This window comes from Triticum urartu, chromosome 7 (genome assembly GCF_003073215.2).
Source record: "Triticum urartu cultivar G1812 chromosome 7, Tu2.1, whole genome shotgun sequence".
Lineage (NCBI taxonomy): Eukaryota > Viridiplantae > Streptophyta > Magnoliopsida > Poales > Poaceae > Triticum > Triticum urartu.
This window is the reverse complement of record NC_053028.1, coordinates 438,781,355-438,804,073: the sequence shown is the minus strand read 5'-3', so window position 1 is coordinate 438,804,073 and position 22,719 is coordinate 438,781,355. Positions and strand designations below refer to the sequence as shown.

Here is a 22,719-nt window from a genome sequence, read left to right as displayed (position 1 = left end):
GATGTCCTTAGGACATGGCATCTTTTCAATAGCATCAACCTTGGCTTTATCAACTTCAATACCTCTTTCAGAAACTTTGTGCCCCAAGACAATACTTTCATTAACCATAAAGTGGCACTTTTCCCAATTCAAAACAATATTAGTTTCTTCACATCTCTGCAAAACTCGATCAAGATTGCTCAAGCAATCATCAAAGGAGGAACCATAGACGGAAAAGTCATCCATGAAAACCTCACAAATCTTTTCACAAAAGTTAGAGAATATAGCCATCATGCATCTTTGAAAGGTAGCAGGTGCATTACATAAACCAAAAGGCATACGTCTATAAGCAAAAGTACCAAAAGGGCATGTAAAAGTAGTCTTTGATTGATCTCTAGCCGACACAGGTATTTGAGAGAAACCAGAATAACCATCTAGAAAGCAATAATGTGTATGTTTGCATAATCTTTCTAGCATTTGATCAATAAAAGGTAAGGGGTAATGATCTTTCTTAGTAGCTTTATTTAATTTGCGGAAATCAATTACCATCCTATAACCTGTGATAATTCTTTGTGGAATCAATTCATCTTTATCATTAGGAACAACAGTAATACCTCCCTTCTTAGGGACACAATGGACGGGACTTACCCACTCACTATGAGCAACAGGATAAATTATACCTACCTCCAGAAGCTTAAGTATTTCTTTTCTTACCACTTATTTCATTTTAGGATACAGACGTTGTTGAGGATCACGAACTGGTTTGGCATCTGCTTCCAAATTTATTTTATGTTGAAATAGAGTGGGACTAATGCCCTTAAGATCATCAAGAGTATATCCAATAGCAGCACGATGCTTCTTCAGAGTTTTCAATTATCTTTATTCTTCATGCTCTGAAAGGTTAGCACTAATAATAACAGGATATATCTTCTTTTCATCAAGATAAGCATATTTAAGATTATCAGGCAACGGTTTAAGCTCAAACACGGGATCACCCTTGGGTGGAGGAGGATCTCCTAAAATTTCAACAGGCAAATTGTGTTGCAGAATAGGTTCCTATTTAAAGAATACTTCATCTATTTCCCTTCTTTCATTCATGAACATATCATTTTCATGGTCTAGCAAATAGTGTTCTAAAGGATCACTAGGAGGTACGGCAATAGAAGCAAGACCAATAATTTCATCCTTACTAGGTAATTCTTCCTCACGATGTTGTTTACTAAATTTAGAGAAATTAAACTCATGAACCATATCATCCAAACCAACAGTAACAATATTCTTAGTGCAGTCTATGGTAGCATTGACAGTATTTAAGAAGGGTCTACCAAATATAATGGGACAAAAGCTATCTTGTGGAGAAGTAAGAACAAGAAAATCAGCAGGATATTTAGTTTTCCCACACAAGACTTCAACATCTCTAACAATTCCAATTGGTGCAATAGTATCTCTATTAGCAAGTTTAATAGTAACATCAATATCTTCTAACTCAACAGGTGCAATTTCATTCTTAATTTCTTTGTATAAGTCATGAGGTATAACACTAGCACTAGCACCCATATCACATAAGCCATGATAACAATGATCTCCTATTTTAACAGAAATAACAGGCACGCCTACCACAGGTCTATGTTTATCCTTATCACATGGTTTAGCAATTCTAGCAGTTTCACCTTCGAACTGAATAACATGCCCATCAATATTATCAGACAAGAGATCTTTAACAATAGCAATATTAGGTTCTACTTTAACTTGCTCAGGAGGTGTATAAGTTCTAATATTGCTTTTACGAACAACATTTGAAGCTTTAGCATGATCCTTTATTCTAACAGGGAAAGGTGGTTTCTCAATATAAGAAGTAGGAACAATAGGATCATTATAAGTGACAGTCTGTTCTTCAACTTTAATAGGTGCAGCTACTTTTACTTCTATGGGAGGATGATATTTAAACCACCTCTCCTTAGGGAGATCAACATAGGTAGCAAAAGATTCATAGAAAGAAGCTACTATCTCAGAATCAAGTCCATATTTAGTGCTAAACTTACGAAAAATATCGGTATCCATAAAAGATTTAACACAATCAAAATTAGGTGTCATACCTGACTCCTTACCTTCATCGAGGTCCTAATCTTCAGAGTTGCGTTTAATTCTATCCAATAAATTCCATCTGAATTTCAATAGTCTTCATCATAAAAGAGCCAGCACAAGAAGTATCGAGCATGTTGCGATTGTTTTCAGAAAGCCGAGCATAAAAACTTTGCATAATTATTTCTCTCTGGAGCTCATGATTGGGGCATGAATATAACATTGATTTAAGCCTCCCCCAAGCTTGAGCGATGCTTTCTCCTTCGCGAGGCCAGAAATTATATATATATAATTGCGATCACGATGAACAAGATGCATAGGGTAATACTTTTGATGAAATTCCAGCTTCAATCTTTTATAGTCCCACGATCTCATATCATCACATAGCCTATACCATATCAATGTGTCTCCCTTCAAAGATAAAGGGAAGACCTTCTTCTTAGCAACATCATCGGGTATACCTGCAAGCTTAAATAATCCACAAACTTCATCCACATATATTAAGTGCTCATCAGGATATTTTGTTCCATCGCCTGTAAAAGGATTAGCTAGCAGTTTTTCCATCATAGCCACAGGAAATTCAAAAGGAGTTTCATTAATAGGTTCAGTAGGTTGAGGAGCAACTCTTTGCTCTACTGGACAGCGTGAAGATACCCCGAACAAGCCCCTCAGAGAATTACTTTCCATAGTAACAAGTGACAGTAAATTTCAGCACACTATATAAATTTTCCTTACCAAATTCCACTTACCAAAGGCGCTACACTCCCCGGCAACGGCGCCAGAAAAGAGTCTTGATGACCCACAAATATAGGGGATCTATGGTAGTCCTTTCGATAAGTAAGAGTGTCGAACCCAACGAGGAGCAGAAGGAAATGATAAGCGGTTTTCAGCAAGGTATTCTCTGCCAGTACTGAAATAAGTGGTAACAGATAGTTTTGTGATAGGATAAATTGTAACGAGCAACAAGTAACAAAAGTAAATAAACTGCAGCAAGGTGGCCCAATCCTTTTGTAGCAAAGGACAAGCCGGAACAAACTCTTATAATAGGAAAAGCGCTCCCGAGGACACATGGGAATTCGTCAAGCTAGTTTTCATCACGTTCATATGATTCGCGTTCGATACTTTGATAATTTGATATGTTGGTGGACCGGTGCTTGGGTGCTGTTCTTACTTGAACAAGCATCCCACTTATGATTAACCTCTATTGCAAGCATCCGCAACTACAACAAAGGTATTAAGGTAAACCTAACCATAGCATGAAACATATGGATCCAAATCAGCCCCTTACGAAGCAACGCATAAACTAGGGTTTAAGCTTCTGTCACTCTAGCAACCCATCATCTACTTATTACTTCCCAATGCCTTCCTCTAGGCCCAAATAATGGTGAAGTGTTTATGTAGTCGACGTTCACATAACACCATTAGAGGCTAGACAACATACATCTTATCAAAATATCAAACGAATACCAAATTCACATGACTACTAATAGCAAGACTTCTCCCTTGTCCTCAGGAACAAACGTAATTACTCACAAAGCATATTCATGTTCATAATCAGAGGGGTAATAATATGCATAAAGGATCTGAACATATGATCTTCCACCAAATAAACCAACTAGCATCAACTACAAGGAGTAATCAACACTACTAGCAACCTACTAGCGCCAATCCCGGACTTTGAGACAAGAATTGGATACAAGAGATGAACTAGGGTTTGGAGATGAGATGGTGCTGGTGAAGATGTTGATGGAGATTGCCCTCTCCCGATGAGAGGAGCATTGGTGATGACGATGGTGATGATTTCCCCCTCCCGGAGGGAAGTTTCCCCGGCAGAACAGCTCTGCCGCAGCTCTAGATTGGTTCCGCCTCGGTTCCACCTCGTGGCGGCGGAGTCTCGCCCCGAAAGGTTGCTTCTTTATTTTTTTCTCATCGAAAGACTTCATATAGGAGAAGATGGACATCGGAGACCCACCAGGGGGCCCACGAGGTAGGGGGGTGCGCCCTGGTAGGGGGGGCGCCCCCACCCTCGTGAGCAGGGTGTGGGACCCCTGGACTTCCTCTTTGGCGAGGATTTTTCTTTATTTATTTTAAGATATTCCGTGGAGTTTCAGGACTTTTGGAGTTGCACAGAATAGCTCTCTAATATTTGCTCCTTTTCCAGCCCCAGAATTCCAGCTGCCGGCATTCTCCCTCTTTATGTAAACCTTGTAAAATAAGAGAGAATAGCCATAAGTATTGTGACATAACATGAAATAACATCCCATAATGCAATAAATATCGATATAAAAGCATGATGCAAAATGGACGTATCATCTAACATAAGTTGTCTGTGTGAATAAGCAGGTATCGCTGCAGGCTTCCACCGCTCATGCTGCGGAGGTCTTGGGACTGAATCATGAACTAGAGTGGGCCGAGGAAGAGCTCGGCCTCGTGAAGAAGCAGCTGGAGGATAGCCAAGGTATGCAGTAACCTGCGGGTACGTTTAAGAGAAAATGAATAGTCCATCCGGACTAAGGTGTCATAAACTTTATTAGGGGCCACAACCGAGGTGGAAGCCCTCAAGAAGGTGTTAGCCGAGGCCGAGGACAAAGTGGCCAAGGAATGCGCCGCACGCGAGAAGCACGAGGCCCGGGTTGGCGAGGCGCAACAACAGCTCCAGGGTGCGATCGAGAGATTTGAGTCCTTGGAGCGCGATTTTAAGGCGCAAGAGTCCGAACTAGCGAAGGCCCGCCAGAGCGCACAGGATGCACGAGCCGAAGCCCAGAATGCCCTCCAGGAAATTCAGGCGGCCAAGGAGATTGCGGTGGGTAATTTTTCACCATGCAAAGCAAGTATGTAGAAGAAACGTTCCTTGTACTTATCTGAATTTGGGTTTTCTAGGGGCGTTTATGGATCTGCCGCACGGTATGTCAGATGCTGTCGAGCATTATAGAGCCGAAGAAGGGATGTCTATGGAGAAGCTATTCTGGTCCCAATATCTTGGACCCGAACATCCGTTGCCCTTCAGCGACCAGCTAAAGCAGTTGGTTGAGCTGCATAGGTCGGCAGAGCTAGCCATGGACCTGATAGTCCGGCTGTGGCCTGGCGAGCCTATACCTAGTAGCTACTTCGGACTTGTTAAGCGGCTTGTAAGTTCCTGTCTGCGGCTCGAAGCCGTGAAACGGTCGGTCCGTATTGAAGGTGCGCGTATGGCATTTGCCCGCGTCAAGACGCATTGGGTAAAGCTGGATGCCAAGAAGCTGATGACCGAGGGGCCACCGGAGGTCAAGGAGGATCGTCGACTCGAGCTCTATTTTGATGGCGTCCTGGAGGGGTCCTGCCTTGTGGCGGAGCAATGTTCGAAGGATGTCATATTCCCATGAGAACATTTGTATTATCTTGTCCTGTAATATGGAACAATGATGTTATGTATTATAATGCTTGCGATTTACATTTTACCTCCTGTGCGGCCGTTTATGAAATCTGAGGGTTAACCAGTTGTCGGCTTCTGCCCCCACATAGATAGTTAGGGGGTGTTCGAGATAAATCTAAACACTCTTTACTCCACATTCTGGTCCTTAAAGGAGGTGTTTAGCGCAACGAACAAGGCAATCAGACTATGTGGCCTTTACCGCCCTCACTTAGCCATAGGAGTTTGACAATTAAGAAAGTTGGTGAAGCCCCTGGTATTCGGGAAGCCAAACTAGGGGCGTTGTGCATGCCTAATCGGAGGAACTGATTCTTCGCAAGAAGCGGGAAAAATCTTTAACAATTTGGAACCTCTTGAACAGCTGACCAGCTCTCGCCGCATCATGACAGTCAGTTTTCGGCTTTCTCTACTGAGGTGCTCGTCCAGAATAACCGGGACACAATCATAGTAGTTCTCCCTTTACTACCCTAGACGATATAGCGGAATCGTAAGGTAGTAAGCACAGGAGCCGGGCAACCCAACTATAGACCAAAGACATGATTCGGAGCCGATGCATATAATGCTATAAGTTCGGGGTGCCGAACTATACTGGAAAAGTGTTCGGACTTTTATTGCCGTAACGCGGGGTGTAATGAAGCCCCTGGCGCAGTAATACATACCATGGTGTACGTGTGCAATAAGTAATATATACAAAGGTGAGGAAACAGGAAAATTAAGTAATAAGCTGACGCCAATATTTATTCACCATTGTGATGTAATTAGTACATCGAGGCGTACTTTGTGCAAGTAATGCGATAAGCAAGTAAAGCTATTTAACATGCCGCAACCAAGGGCGAGCTGTGTGCGGGTATGTAAAACAAATATGGCAATTGTTTAGTAGAGACCACCTGGGGATTCCCTTGTATGCTAGAGCTCCTTGCCTCCTTGGTATGTTCTGCAAATGGGTCGTCCGCATAGACCTCGAAAAGAGAAAAAAAACCGTAATAAAAAAGAAAATATAAAGGCGTGCGAATCCCAGGGTCGGTCAAGCCGCGTTGTGGATCGCGAGCGAGTTATGCCTCAGTCAGTACCCATGGGGTTTTGAGTGCGTAGTTATGTACGTGCGGTACAGATGCCATTTCCTCATCGGGGCTGGGATGGAGGCCGAATTTACTAATTCAGCTCTTGACGAACCGAGCTGCCCTGTTGCAGTGTAGTCCGGACCTTCTTAACGATGTCTAGGGGCTCGGCGGCCGGATTATGGTGCCGCTTGAGAAGGCCGCTCTGTACTGCTACTACTAGGGCTACGGCATGCTCCTTTGTATGGAGGGAACGTTTCATGTTTCCATTTACTGTAATGACGCCGCGTGGACCGGGCATCTTGAGCTTGAGATAAGCATAATGTGGCACCACGTTGAATCTAGCAAACGTGGTTCGTCTGAGCAGTGCGTGGTAGCCGTTGCGGAAGGGGACGATATCGAAGATTAGCTCTTCGCTTTGGAAGTTATCCGGGGAACCGAAGGCCACCTCCAGCGTGATCGAGCCCGTACAACGGGCCTCTACGCCTGGTATAACTCCTTTAAAGGTAGTTATCGTGGGCTTGATTCGTGTGGGATTAATGCCCATTTTGCATACTGTATCCTGATAGAGCAGGTTGAGGCTGCTACCACCGTCCATTAGGACTCGTGTCATGTGAAATCTGTCGATGATTGGGTCGAGTACCAATGCGGCCGAACCGCCATGACGGATGCTAGTTGGATGATCACGATGATCAAAGGTGATCGGGAATGACGACCATGGGTTGAATTTTGGGGCGACTGGCTCTACCGCATAAACGTCCCTGAGTGGACGCTTGCGCTCCCTTTTGGGGATGTGTGTAGCATATATCATGTTCACCGTTTTGACTTGAGGTGGGAATTTCTTCTACCCCCCAGTGTTCGGCTGCCAGGGCTCCTCGTCTTCGTCCTCGCTCTGCGATTCCCCTTCCTTGTTTCCGCTATTTACCTTGCTGGCTTGCTTAAAGACCCGGCAATCTCTGTTAGTATGGTTGGCCGGTTTGTCTGGGGTGCCATGTATCTGGCACGGACGATCGAGTATGCGGTCCAAGCTGGATGGTCCTCCGTCGTTCCTTTTATAGGGCTTCTTTCGCTAGCCAGACTTGGACTCACTGAATCTGGCGTGAACTGTAGTGTCATCGGTGTTATCGCCATTGCTTCGGCGTTTGTGTCTATTGCGCCGGAGCTTGCTGGTGCTGTTTTTGGCCTCGGAGGGGCCTGTCTCGCTGGCTGTGTTTTTGCTACGAGCCAGCCAATTGTCCTCACTCGTGCAAAAGTGGGTCATGAGTGCCGTAAGGGCTGCCATGGATTTCGGCTTTTCTTGGCCAAGGTGGCGTGCTAGCCATTCGTCACGGATGTTGTGTTTAAAGGCCGCTAGGGCTTCGGCATCCGGATAGTCAACGATCTGGTTCTTTTTGGTTAGGAACCTAGTCCAGAATTTTCTGGCTGATTCTCCAGGTTGTTTAACTATGTGGCTTAAGTCATCGGCATCGGGTGGCCGGACATATGTACCTTGGAAGTTGTCAAGGAAGGCTTCTTCCAAGTCCTCCCAGCTGCCGATGGAATTTTTGGGCAGGCTATTTAGCCAGCGTCGAGCTGGCCCTTTGAGCTTTAGTGGGAGGTATTTAATGGCATGGAGGTCGTCTCCACAGGCCATGTGGATGTGGAGAATAAAGTCCTCAATCCATACTGCGGGATCAGTTGTTCCGTCGTATGTTTTAATATTGACGGGCTTAAACCCCTCGGAGAATTCATGATCCATCACTTCATCTATGAAGCAGAGAGGGTGTGCGGCGCCTCTATATCAGGCCGCGTCACGGTGCACCTCCGATGAAGTCCGTCTGTGGTTATCGGCCCGGTTGTGACTAGGTTTGTCACGTCCGAATAGGTAGCCATCATCTCGAGTCGGGAAGCGTCCTCGTGATCCATAGATTGATCTGGTGTGTCCTGCTCTACTATCCAGATCCTACCGAAGGTCATATGTATGGTGCCAGCTATTTTGTCCCTGTTTTTGCGAGGTGGTGGGGAGGGCTATTGTTCGGCCTGATTTGCCGTTTTATCCCGATGCGGGGTGGTCGGTCCGCCACACTATCCCGACCATGTGGTGGTCGGTCCGCATTGCGTGAGGGAGGTATGGGATCTGGTGCCTCCTCATCGAACTGAGGTAGCAGTCTGCGCTTTGGGTAACTCTTGACTGGGCGCTCGAGGCCGTCTTCTTTGGCTGCCAGGACATCGGTCCATCTATCAATGAGTAGGTCTTGATCGACATGGAGTTGTTGCTGCTTTTTCTTCAGGCTTCTTGCAGTAGCTATTAGCTGGCGCTTGAAGCGCTCCTGCTCGAGGGGTGCCTGAGGCACGATGAAGTCCTCATTGCCGAGGCTCTCATCATCCTCGGAGACTGGATGATAACTACCATCATCTGGGTTATTGGTCATGGCCTGTTTATCAGGGTTATCTTGCCCGTTGTCATGTTCCTCCTGTTCGGATGTAGCCTCGACGGGGTCTTCATTGTTTTCGGCGTCGCCCGTAGTACTATTTTCTCCGGTGCCAGTGTTGCCATCTTTTGAGCGACGAGGCTTAGAGTGGCGTTTAGGGCGCCGATGCTTGGACTGTGTCTCAGGAGGTTTATTCGCAACTGGATCTCCTTTGTCATTGTCGCTAGCTTTTTTAGGTGTGTCGACCATGTACACATCGTACGAAGAGATGGCCATCCAATGTCCAGTAAATGGCGGGTCTTGGCCTTGCTCCTTGTCGGCATCATTGTCCATACCGTCGATGTCCTCGGAGCCGTAATCAAGCACGTCGGTTAAGTCATCGACAGTGGCTATGAAGTGGGTGGCGGGTGGGAAGCAAAATTTCCCGTCATCAGCCTTTGGCTCGAACCAAACATAGTTTGGCTGTGAGTCCTTCTCCAAGGACAAATTCTTTAAAGAGTTTAGCACATCGCCCAAAGGTGAGTGCTTAAAAACGTCTGCGGCGCTAAATTCGAAGATCGATAACCGATCTAGCTCGGTGTCCGCAAGCGTACATGGTCCGGAACTTATAGCCGGAGACGAGTCCGGAGTTCCGTTGGCGCAAATATTACATGGTGTCGAGTCTGCGTGCGGCTCCAGCGCCGCGGACTCTATGGCCTCGAATTGCACGATCTGCTTTGGTTCTAAGGCCATTGCAGCAACAGGAGCCCTCTCCTGAATCTGGTCCGATGATAGATTTAGGTCACATTCATCGGAGTGAAGGGGAGCGATCGCCGCGGTCCCAAATCCATTGAGGATCAAGTCTCCATGGATATCCATGGCGTGGTTCAGGCTCCCAAATCTGACCTGGTGGCCAGGGGCATAGCTATCGATCTGCTCCAGATGGCCAAGCGAGTTGGCCCGCAATACGAAGCCGCCGAACACGAAAATCTGTCTGGAGAGGAAGGTTTCTCCTTGGACAGCATCACTATAGACGATTGAAGGGGCCATCGAACCTTTCGTTGATAGCACAGTGGAACTCTCAATGAAAGCACCAATGTCAGTGTCAAAACCAGCGGATCTCGGGTAGGGGGTCCCGAACTGTGTGTGGATCGATGGTAACAGGAGGCGGGGGACACGATGTTTTACCCAGGTTCGGGCCCTCTCTATGGAGGTAATACCCTACTTCCCGCTTGATTGATCTTGATGAATATGAGTATTACAAGAGTTGATCTACCACGAGATCATAATGGCTAAACCCTAGAAGCCTAGCATGTATGGCTATGGTAATGAATATATCCTTTCCGGACTAACCCCTCCGGTTTATATAGACACCGGGGGGGATCTTGGGTTACATAGAGTCGGTTACATAAGAAGGAATCTTCATAGTCGGTCGCCAAGCTTGCCTTCCACGCCAAGGAGAGTCCAATCCGGACACAGATACAGTCTTCGGCCTTCATGTCTTCACAACCCATCAGTCCGGCCCATGGATAACAGGCCGGACGCCCGAGGACCCCTTAGTCCAGGACTCACTCAACAGGCCTTCCAGTTTGAAGAAATTGCAAACCGTTAGATTTGGTGGATACCTGAACCTCAACATGATAAACCTCTTGACGAAAACCATAACCATCAGCCCACGGATCCCTTGAAGCAAGCCAAGGACGAAGAGCATGAAACAGGGTGATGTTTAGTTGCTGACGAGGAACAGGACCAACCAGCATGATGGACAACAGATCATTGCCCTGGGCAGAAAGACCAAACCTCATACCTTGGCCATGAATATCCAGAGTTATGGTAAGCATGTTGTCTTCTTGTGGCTTAGGGGCAAGTTGGTTGGGCAGAGCAGGAGAGATGTTACCATCAGCAAATGCTGGAATAATGAGCAAGTCCGACTGAGTAGATGAACTATCATCAGAGAAAGTGACTGAATCATGCCAAGCTTGCATTGGATTGTCAGAGATGTTGGTTTCAGGAACCACTCCATGCATCACAGTAAGACCCTGGGAAGCGAGCCATGCTTGATAGTTCATAAGATGAGGTGGCATGGGGGTGCAGGTGGTGCAGGCCACACACCCCATCCTCCATTGTGAGCCTGACCAGCTTGATGTGCAACATTGTTGGGTGGAGCGCCATTGGGGGTGCAACATTTTGCACCAGCCAGTTGTGCACCTGTTGTTGATACAACTGCTCTACTGTAAGCTCATGTCCGAACTACGGGTGTGGGTTGCCGTCATGTGGTGGTGGTTCCTCTCCAGTAGGGAGCACTTCAGGTAACAATCCATTCCAATCATTACTATGTAAGATAGTAACCTGAACTGTCCAGCAGTCACGAGCTCCTCCAAGTTGCCAAACCACAAAGCTCTTTGGAATCAAATTCAGACGGATCATGCGAGCCTTGAGAAGGATGAAACGTCTGTCCTGACGAGGATTGTACCATGAGACCAAAGAACCATATCCCCCTAGAGCCTTGGTTATGTAATAATCTGTTTGGTAATCTTAGGGAAACCAAAGAACATAAGCCAAATCTCCGGCCCAAAAGAAGTTGTACGTCTGTTCAGGGCTTCATTGTGGGGCACAAAGGAAATCAACAGATCTTCATCTTCCAGTTCCAGGGGAGTGGCGACAACAGTGTCATGCATGAAAGAATCCACGAAACCAAAAACCCCTATTCCGAATGGATGGTCACTAGATTCAGTAGTAAAGAGTAGAGCCTCGTGAAGCAAACCTTCAACTTGAGTGCGAATGGCAGCCCGTCGATGGAGGAGAACATAATGGCTGGCCTCTGGGATGGCCAAGAAGTCGTGGTTGAGCGGCGCGATTGACCCGACCACCATTCCTGACCTCACCAGGTGGTCCGCAGGGCTAGGTTCCACCGCAAAGCCCAGCGGCAGGAAGGGGACGCGATTCAGAGGGTAGTTCGCCATAGTCGACGAGATGGTAGCTGGCGGCGTCAATGGTGGTGAATGCAGAGTGGTGGCAGGGAGCGGTGGAGTGTAGCAGCGGGGTGGAATTTGGGCAATCGAGGTGGAAGACGTAGCGTGAGGGGTAGAATGGGCAACTAGAGATGATTTGGGGACCCACTTCTGTTTTTGGGCTCGGATTTTTCAAAGGCACTGGCGCTCCACATGCCCATAGAAACCACATGATGCACATCGCACAGTGGAGCTCTTCTGCTTGATACGGCGAGGAGGAACCAAGGGTGCATAATTGCCGTGTTGATTGAAGTGATTCCCGGTGTCAAGCGTTTGTTGACTAAAAGTAGGCTGTTGTGGTGCATTCAGAGGGCAATTAAAAGCCTTGTGGTCACGTGCAGAGCATTTGATGCAGATTAACCGGGCTTGGCATGAAATCTTTTTATGGCCCCATTGGAGGAATTTAGAGCAGAGGGAGGCCCAATTATCGGATATTTCCTTGATATCCTCCTCTAAATAGTGGGCTTGTGCCAAATCTGCCATATGCTAAAAGCTGAGAATGGGAGGCCAAGATTTATGTGAGGGTGCATATTTGAACGCAGACTTAAGAAAACTCTGCGGTAAAGTCAGGTATTGGGCCTTAATAGAGCATTGAAAGCTACCCAAGAGAATATATGCCCCTCATGAGCAACCTCTAATTCCTCCTGCCCGAGATACCGCTGCATTAACTCAAGGTGAGAACGGTCGGGCTGAAATGAAGTTGAATTCAATTTCGTATGAACAGAGGGATGAGCCGTATCCTTGACACCCTGATCAACTGGGACAGAAGATGAAGCTTCAGCAAAATGTTTGTTGGAGAAAGCCATGAAATCAATAGGTGCCAACTTGAATTTGCTGAGAGGGTGATCCGACGTAGAACTCAAAGTATCAACCTTCGTTGGAGAACATATGTGAGTTTTGATCGCCATGGGATTTCTAGTGGAGATGTCTAGCAATTCCTTGTCTGCATGCCATTGTGAATCAAAATGTTTGTAACCATTGAAAAGGCCATTGAACAAGTGGAAGTGGCAAATGAAATCCGGCCAAATACGATCCTTGAGGCCATGAATGTAGTGACCAACTTTGTTACTCGCCACTGAGAAACGAAAAGATCTCTCATTGAGCCGAGAAACCATAAACCCTTTGTGGTGGCCATCAATGCAACATTGTAGAGCTACGCCCACTGAATCCTTAGAGGGGAAAGGAAGCCGAGGAGAAAGAAACTACAAAGAAGAACTCCTTGGTGTTGTGGGAGGGAGAAAAATGAACCGTTTCTCCATAACATCAATGTTCCTGATCTGCAATCGCAAGGCCAGGCTTGAAATCCCAATGTATGAGACCTTCCATGGAGCAAATCATAGGCTAGATCCATGGTGTGTGGTGTGGAGCAGGTGGGAGAGGAGAGGGAGGAGGGTGGAGGGTGGAGAGGAGAGCCATCCAGCGTACTGTTGTTGTCCAGCTCTCCATTCGTTCTAATTGATAATGCCCATGCTACTAACCCTTGTTGCGAGCATGTGCATCTCGTGGAGGAAAATGCTAAGTTGAAAGAGCAACTTGAGAAGGGCCTTGTGACTTGCATACAAGGCGAGAAGAACCTCAATGACCTTTTGAGCAATCAAAATGAAGTTGTAGTAAAGGAAGGACTTGGGGGTTTGTATCCAAGTCAAAGAAGAAAAAGAAGAAGAAGAAGAACAAGACCAAGCAATCTCTCCTGCTCAATGACACCTTTGTCAAGGCGGGTGAGTGTGATCATGAGAAGAAGAAGAACAAGGAAGTGGGTGGTAATGCCAAGAAGGGCAAAACCGCCCCTAGCAATGAAGCCGGTGACTTTAACCCCTCTTATGTTTTGTGCCATGCTAGTGATGGGCGTGTTTATGCTAAATTTGTTGGTTCTTCTTATGAGTACATTGAATGGTCTATTTGGGTACCTAAGACCCTAGATACTAACATCAAAGGACCCATTCAAAAATGGGTACCTAAATCCAAGCATTGATCTCTTGTAGGAGTTTGCTTCCGGGGGGAGGGGGTGTCATGGTTGCTCGATAGTGGAGCAATAAATAATATGACTGGGAGCAAGAACTTGGTGGTGGATGCGAATCCAATTCCATCTATGCCCACCCATGTACAATTCGGTGATGCTTCAACTTCTAAGGTATTGGGGCTTGGCAAGGTGGTCATCTCACAAGATTTATCTATTGAGAAGGTCATGCTTGTTGAGTCCCTTGCATACAATTTACTTTCCGTTCATCAACTTGCACTTATGGGCTTCACAACATTCTTTGATCTTGATACCATGGCCCTTTTGTGGAGAAAGACTCTTAAAGTAACCTTTGTTGGGCATGTCGAGAATGGTCTCTATGTGGTGAACTTTTCGAAGCGACCCACTAAGACCGTGACTTGCCTAATTGCTAAAGTTGATGTGGGTTGGCTTTGGCATTGCCGACTATCCGGTGTCAATATGAGATCTTTGCAAAGTCTCCTCAAAGGGGATCACGTCCGCGGACTAACAAATGTGAGTTTTGCCAAAGATCGTGCTTGCAGTGCTTGTATCGAAGGAAATCTTCATGAAACAGCTCACTGACCCTCGACTATCATCTACTCGAAGAGTGAAAGTGCGCTATATCGACTAGAGGGGGGTGAATAGGCGATTTTTATGAAAGTCTTCAGAACATAGAAGTTTTGAAGACAAACGATAAAATTAAACCTATTACCATGCAGCGGAAGGTAGACTACACTAGGCAAACCATAGTCAAGTATTCAATGAAGTGAAAGCACAAAGACTAATAGCAGTTAGGTAGTAAGGATCAGGTAGGAAGATATTGTGAAGCCAAACAGAACATGCATTCACTCAATGAAGAAAAATGATAGTGCAAACATACAATGACTTCACAAGGAGTAACAGTAAGTAAAGGGAAGTGAAGATGAAACCAGTGACTCGTTGAAGACAATGATTTGTTGGACCAGTTCCAGTTGCTGTGACAACTGTACGTCTGGTTGGAGCGGCTAGGTATTTAAACCTTAGGACACACAGTCCCGGACACCCAGTCCTGAACACGCAGCTCAGGACACCCAGTCCTCACCGTATTCTCCTTGAGTTAAGGTCACATAGACCTCGCCCAATCACTCGGTAATTCTTCAAGGTAGACTCCCAAACCTTCACAGACTTCGTTCACCGGCAATCCACAATGTCTCTTGGATGCTCAGAACGCGACGCCTAACCGGCTGGAGGATGCACAGTCCTCAAGTGTAATAAGTCTTCAGATCACACAGACAAGAAGACTTAAGTGATGCCCAATTCTCTCTGGCTCTGGTGGTTAGGGCTTTATCCTCGCAAGGAATCTCTCTCAAAGGCTTCGAGGTGGGTTGCTCTCAAACGACAAAAGCCGTACTTTCAATCTGAGTAGCCAACCGTTTATGGTTGTAGGGGGTGGGCTATTTATAGCCACTTGGCAACCCGACCTGATTTGTCCGAAATGACCCTGGGTCACTAAGGAACTGACACGTGTTCCAACGGTCATATTTCAAACTCACACGGCAACTTTACTTGGGCTACAAGCAAAGCTGACTTGTTCGACTCTGGACAAGATTCGCTCTCATAGTCTTCACTCGAAGACATAGATTTTTGGTTTAGGCATCACTTCAGTCATTCTGACTGGTTCTCTTGGACCCCACTTAACAGTACGGTGGTTCCTATGACTCAACACAAAAGAAAAAGAACTACGAAAGATCTAAGTCTTCGAGCTCCATAGGCTTCATATAGTGTCTTCTCTTGTCATAGTCTTCAATGTGAATATCTCCATATACCACCTTTGACTTCAATGTCTTCATACATTTTTAGGGGCCATCTCTGGTAGTAAAACCGAATCAATGAGGGACTTCTACCTGTGTTATCCTGCAATTCTCACAAACACATTAGTCCCTCAACTAGGTTTGTCGTCAATACTCCAAAACCAACTAGGGGTGGCACTAGATGCACTTACAAAGAGGCCCTTGGAGCTCCTTCACATGGATCTCTTTGGACCTCCATCCTTTAATAGTCTTGGTGGAAGAAAGTATTGCTTGGTGATTGTGGTTGACTACTCAAGATATACATGGGTATATTTATTCAAGAGGAAGAGTGAGACTCAAATCAACTTTGCAAATGAAGCTCAACGTCAACTAGAAGCAAAGATCTTGATGATTAGAAGTGACAATGACACCAAATTCAAGAACTACACCTTGGATGAGTTTCTTAGTGACGAGGGGATCAAACACCAATATGCCGCACCCTATACCCCTCAACAAAATAGTGTGGCGGAGAGGAAGAACTAGACGTTGATGGATGCGACAAGGACCATGATGGCAGAATTCAAATCTCCGTACAACTTTTGGGCTAAAGCCATCAACACTGCTTGTCATGCATCCAATCGGCTCTATCTCCACAAAGTCTTGAACAAGACTCCATATGAGATACTTACCAACAACAAGCCTAACCTTACTTCCGGGTATTCGGTTGTAAGTGTTTCATTCTCAAGAAAGGTGTTTGTTTGTCTAAATTCGAACCTAGAGCTCAAGAGGGCATATTTGTTGGTTATGCAACAAACTCTCATGCTTACCATGTCCTCAACAAGTCCACCGGACTCATTGAGGAGACGTGTAACATGGAGTTTGATGAAAATAACGGCTCCCAAGTGGAGCACAGTGGTCTTTGTGATGTAGGTGATGAAATCCCCCCCCCCCAAAGCCATAAGAAGAATGGGGATTGGTCAAATACTCCCTATTAAGGAACCCCTTGTGGCCGAAGGAGAAGGACAATGCTCTACTCAAGTGGATCCATCATCTACGCTAGACCCACACGCTTCTGAAGAACAAAGTGAAGGCCCTCAACCCAATGAACAAGATCAAGGGCAAGATCAACTCCATGGAGATGGTGATGCACCAAATGATGTCCAAGATCAATTTCATGCCTCCGAGCTCGTTCAAGATCAAGAGCAAGATCAAGGTCAAGAGCAAGCTCAAGACGGTGCTCAAGATCAAGAGCAAACTCAAGATGGTGCTCAAGATGTGCAAGATGATCCTCAAATGCCCATCAAGGAACTTTTTGTGCTTGGGAGCTTGAGAAAAGGGGTAACTACTCGTAAACAATTTGTCAAAATTCTGTGAGCATCACACGTTTGTTTCGCGTGTTGAAGCCCAAAAGGTACATGAGGCACTTGATGATGTGGATTGGCTTGAAGCTATGCACGATGAACTCAACAACTTCGAGCACAATCAAGTTTGGGAATTAGTGCCAAGGCCAATGGAGGGACATAATTTCATCGAGACCAAATGGATCTTGAATAACAAGCAAGATGCGAATGGTGTGGATGTTCGAAACAAGGCAAGATTGGTGGCACAAGGCTACTCCCAAGTCGAGGGCATCGACTACGGTGAAACCTTTGCCTCCGTAACTCGTCTTGTATCTATTTGCATGGTGCTTGCATATGCATCTCATCATGATTTTGAATTGCAACAAATAGAACCCTTTAACAGTCGCGCAATGTGTGCTCGCTCGCCGTGTCTAAATCAGCTTCAGTACACGCCAAGGCATGAATAGTGCTTTCAGTTCCGGTTGGATGTGAATGGGTTGGGCAGGAGCGCCTCGTTCGTGGGCCAGATAGCACCTCCCCACGAGGATTTGCCTTCCCCACGAAGGCAAATGACTTCCTCGCCTCTTCCACCCCTTCCCTCGCCGCAACCACTCCCTGTTGTTCTCCGCCGCCTCCCCGCCCCGCACGCCGCACCCCCTCCCCCTCAGCTCTGGCCCATGGTGAAGCAACGCCGCGTCCCTCGCCGAGTTGGACGCCATCTGGCTGGAAGCCAGACCTCGAGCCCGACGCCTCCAGCGCCCCCGACAATTTCCGTGTGGATCCGGTCTTTAGGTGAGCCCTTTTTTGTGAATCCATGTAGCGGTGGTTCTGCAGATGTCGTTTTTACTAATGTGTGGTGGTTTAACCCCACTTTTGTGGCAGGCTACCAATCTTTTCGGATGTAGTTGGCCAGCGGGCTCGAATCTGAACGAGATAAGCGATGTGGGTATCCGACAAGGAGACAAGATTCGTTAGTGCCGGTGCATTTGGATGGCGGCGGCACCACTGCGTAAGATGCGAATAGCAGGGATAGCGAGCTGGCGCAGTCCGAAGAGTGTAGTGAAGCCGGATCCGCAAGCGTCCAGGAGGATTAAATCGGTACTATTACACAAACTGGTACACTCTGGTTTCGTTAATGCTGCAGTTCTTTGATGAAAACGGACGCAATTTCTCCCTTATAAAATGGACCACTGTCTGATTAAGGAACATAATGACATTTGGGAATAAGTTTTTAGATGTTCAGAACATAAGAATACTAAGCTTTCAGCTGAATTGCTGCATGCTGCCGTGGTGTTTGCATAAGTAGTGTTATATATATTTTAGTTTAGTCATGTGCATCTGTGGTGCTAACCTTCAGTTCAATCCTATGTTATACGTGTGCTTCAATAGTTCATGCTGATGCTTGAGATGACAAAGCTTTTCGGTGTATCCTGCAGGGTAATCCACCAGAGCAATAGGAGGATGGGAGCTGAGGCCTGATCGGGATGCAGCACCCGTCCCGGTCCCTGCTGCCGTCGGAGAGGCGAGGATGCTGTCGGCCGCGCCATAGCAGCTCGGCAGTTCCATGAACAGCGTGGCGACCTATGCTGCAGCCACGCTGTTGCATGGCTCCACACCCCCAGCATGAATGGGGATGGGTATGACAGCGACGACAGCTACAACGCCAGGCGGCCCATGAGTACCCGACTACCTGCTCTCCTATAGGCTGTAGCTACTACGTTTTGTTCTGTTTGACGGAGTACTACTACTTTGTGTACCTGTTTTGATTTTGGCATAACAATTAGAGTAAATAGTGTTTTGCTGCTAAGCATGGCATGTTTGTTCTCTCAGGTTGTGAGTTTTCTAAGGTTGTTTCATAACGAAAAAGTTTTCCCAGACTGGTGGAAAGAGGAGAAAGGTTGGGGTTCAGACGGATACTTGTTTAATTTTTCAGGGTTAATGTCACTATTCTATCTTCTTACTGTTGCAGGTTGTTGGCCTGCCCATGCTACTAGAGCTGTCATGGGTGCTTGGTTTTGCAGGTTGGATTCTGGAGGATCGACAACCTACAGGCCGGCTGGATCATGTGCCCGCCTGTTCTTAATTTGAAACTCGGTGGTTGATTCATAGGAATCGTTACTAAGCCCACACTCTCCTGTACCTAATTGTCATTGTCACCTCAGTGGTTGATTTATGGGAATCTGTACCAAGCCGGTGAGAATGACTTGTGAGTTTCGATGATGGTTCGTTCTTCTCCTACTTCTAATTTTCTCCTCTTTACCACTACTTGTCACTCGGTGCCGATTCCGTTCATCATCGTGGTTACTAATAATGCAGTTTCATGACCATGTAATTCAATTTTTCGATTATTCAAATTCTGATAGCACCAGAAAATATTTTCTATTTGCATTAGTAATCATATTAGTGCCTGAATTATGGTATACTTTGTGCAGATCCCCTTGTAAATGAATTTGACTGAATCAAGTCAATCTCCACTTTCAAGGATGTTCACAGTAACAAAGGCATTTTTGGAATCATACCTCGACTGTAAGTATCATCTATTTTTTTTCTTGGCTGAAGTATCATTTATGTTTTTATAAGCAAGCCTGTTATGCATGATGTGTTTCCTGTTATGTGCAAGTTTTATTTTACTGCCCCGCAAAAAAAGTTTTATTTTACTGTTATCTCTTGGTTGGGAATATATGCAAATGAAGTTACTAGCTTTCCTTTTTCTGGTAATAACTTAAACCATGCACTTCACTTATCAGTTATTGCTAGATTGGATAAGTTGGTGTTATTATACACAGAAACCACAATATTTCATAGTTAAGCTATTCTACTGTGGTGACTGATAACTGGCGAGAATATCATTTCATAACCAGGATGTAGCATGTGTTCCTAAAGCTATTGACTTGGTAGCCAGAGAACTCACTTCCCCGCGACTCCTGGTCATGGTACCTTAACTCTCATATGTTTGTTCATCAGTCATCAAGTATTTTATGTATTGCAGCTTCAAACTAGTGTCTTTAAGAATTTATTTTCACAATGACAAGAAACTTCTAACTCGGCGTTTCGTTTTCATCTACTGCACTATATATTCGTCTTGCATTTTACAGTTAAATTCATCCACTGCAGTATTGACTAATTTCTCTTACCACATGACTACATTTCTTCAAACTATGTTGGTTTTTAGTCCTTGAGCTACTCCCAATAGTAGATCCATGAATTTTGTTATCCTTATGTGAAATATATTACTGACTACTTGGAAAATTAGATAGGGCTTTGGTACTGCTATTTTTATACCACGCACAAACTCTACAACACTAAGGCCAAATTTTTAATATTGATCATTTGTGTATTTTTCTTCATGTATAATTTCCAGTGTTGACAGCATAAACTAATCTGATCCATCAAGCATTTATAAAATACCATGGGAATATTTCATCAGGCACCACCAAACTGACAATTCTTCACTTGACACTTTCAATGCTTGTCATTGAGTGTATGATTGTTTCTAACTGAATAGGATTTGCTTTTCATCCACTGTAGTTTATGATCATCTTGTAATCTACAACCTAAATTCTATTATTGTTTGCTTTACTTTCAACTTTCATTGTTTACTTTATCTTACTTAGTGCAATCTTCTTATGTTTAGCTCTGCTTTTCTGTCAAACCTCACTTAACATTTTATTCTAACCACACAATTTGAGAGCATCTTCCTTTGTTTAGCTCGGCGGGATCAAACACCACCATCCTCGCGGACGTCCAACCAGCACCACGCAACTAATGGTGCTGCCGGCATGATGACGCCCTCCTCCGTGCTGATCTAGCTTTTCAACCTGTCATTCCGGGCATCTGCTTTTGATGTGCTATTTGCTCTCTTTTCATAAGTGTAGCTTACATGATCAGTTTTGTAGGTGCACTATACTTCTGTGTTGTATCTTTGTTTTTCAAGAAGCGGCAGCGTGCTCCTGTCAGTGTTATTTTATTGCTATCCATTGGCATGTGGTACGAGAAGTGAAAAGGGTGTATATGCATGTACCAATGCTAAGTAATTTAGCTACTTTCATCAATTCAGCAACATTTGTCAGTGCATGTGTTGCCTAGACCACAGAAAGCAAGTGAAAGATGCGGCCACCTACCAGGCACCGCCGAACTTTATCTCAGGAGGCGCCACGAGGTGGCGCCCCAACCCCTAGTGGATGTGAAGAGTGCATTCCTTAATGGTCTGTTGAATGAGTTGGTGTATGTCAAACAACCTCCGGGATCCGAGGATCCCAAGCTCCCCACTCATGTATACAAACTCAAAAAGGTGCTCTATAGCCTCAAACAAGCCCCACGTGCATGGTATGAGCATCTTACCGAGTTGTTACAAGATCGTGGGTTTGAAATTGGGAAAATCGATCTCACTCTTTTTACTAAGAGAGTCAAAAGGGATTTGTTCGTATGCCAACTACATGTTGATGATATTATTTTTGGTTCTCCTAACAAATCTTCCAATGATGAGTTTGCCGCACTAATGACCACGAAGTTTGAGATGTCTATGATGGGAGAGTCTAAGTTCATTCTCGGGTTCGGAGTCAAGAAAAGTAGAGAAGGAACATTAATCAACCAAGCCAAGTATACCCAAGAACATTAATCAACCAAGCCAAGTATACCCAAGACATGCTCAAGAGATTCAAGCTAGATGATGTAAGGCCGGTCAAGTTCCCCATGCCAACCAAATGCAAGCTTGATAGTGATCCCAATGGTAAAGCGGTGGATCAAAAGGTATATCGTTTCATGATTGGATCATTTCTTTACCTTTGTGCATCTGGACCGGATATCATGTTGAGTGTGGGAATTTGTGCACGGTTTCAAGCCGCACCTAAGGAAAGCCACTATGTGCCGGTCAAGCGAATCTTTTGATATTTGGCTCATACCTCAAACTTTGGCTTATGGTACACCAAAGGAGCAAACTTCGATCTTATGGGTTACTCGGACTCGGATTGGGCGGGAGATTGTGTGGAGGGAAAGTCAACTTCCGGAGGGTGCCAATTCATTGGTCGCTCTTTGGTGAGTTGGTCTTCGAAGAAGCAAAATTGTATGTCTCTCTCGTCCACTGAGGCCGAATATGTAGCCGCCGCAAGTTTTTGTGCACAATTGCTATGGATGAGGCAAACTTTGAAGGATTACGGTGTCACTTGTGACAAAGTGCCTCTTCTATGTGACAATGAAAGTGCTATCAAGATCTCTCACAATCCGGTGCAACATAGCAAGACGAAGCATATTGAGATTCGTCATCATTTCATTAGGGATCACATCAAGCGTGGAGATATTGAGATCATCTACATCAACACTCAAGAGCAACTAGCGGATATCTTCACCAAGCCTCTAGACGAAGCAAGATTTCGCGAGTTAAGGCATGAGCTAAATATCATTGATTTGAGCAATGTGGCTTGAATCTAAGCACACCCCACCACACTCATCATCACATCTTGTTCTAGATGTAGGCATGGACATAGGGGGAGTGTTGTTCTATCAATGAACTCTCCCTCCCCCCATTATGCATAAATCAATCTAATCTTTCACATTAGCCATATTTTATTGTACTTGTGCTTCAAATATGAGTTTTGGTCATGGGACCAAGGTTAAAATCTTCCCGGTGCCATCCTTTTAACTCAAACATAGGTGGCTCCAGCCACCGCCCTCCCCTCACGATCAATGGTTGTTGTTGGTCTTGAG

The 22,719-nt window shown here is 45.4% G+C and overlaps 1 long non-coding RNA gene across 6 annotated transcripts; it reads left to right on the top strand.

The window, feature by feature from the left end:
• The first annotated feature begins 17,505 nt into the window (after window positions 1-17,505).
• Window positions 17,506-21,085, top strand: LOC125518858. Of its 6 annotated transcripts, none has more exons than XR_007288155.1 (5): window positions 17,506-17,808; window positions 17,899-18,132; window positions 18,453-19,238; window positions 19,449-19,949; window positions 20,725-21,085. It is a non-coding gene; the product is annotated as an uncharacterized LOC125518858 (long non-coding RNA). The 6 variants fall into 6 exon arrangements; XR_007288157.1 differs by having other exon boundaries at window positions 17,508-17,808; window positions 18,453-18,913; window positions 18,986-19,238; window positions 19,449-21,085; XR_007288156.1 differs by having other exon boundaries at window positions 17,508-17,808; window positions 19,449-19,542; window positions 19,878-21,085.
• The last annotated feature ends 1,634 nt before the right edge of the window (window positions 21,086-22,719 follow it).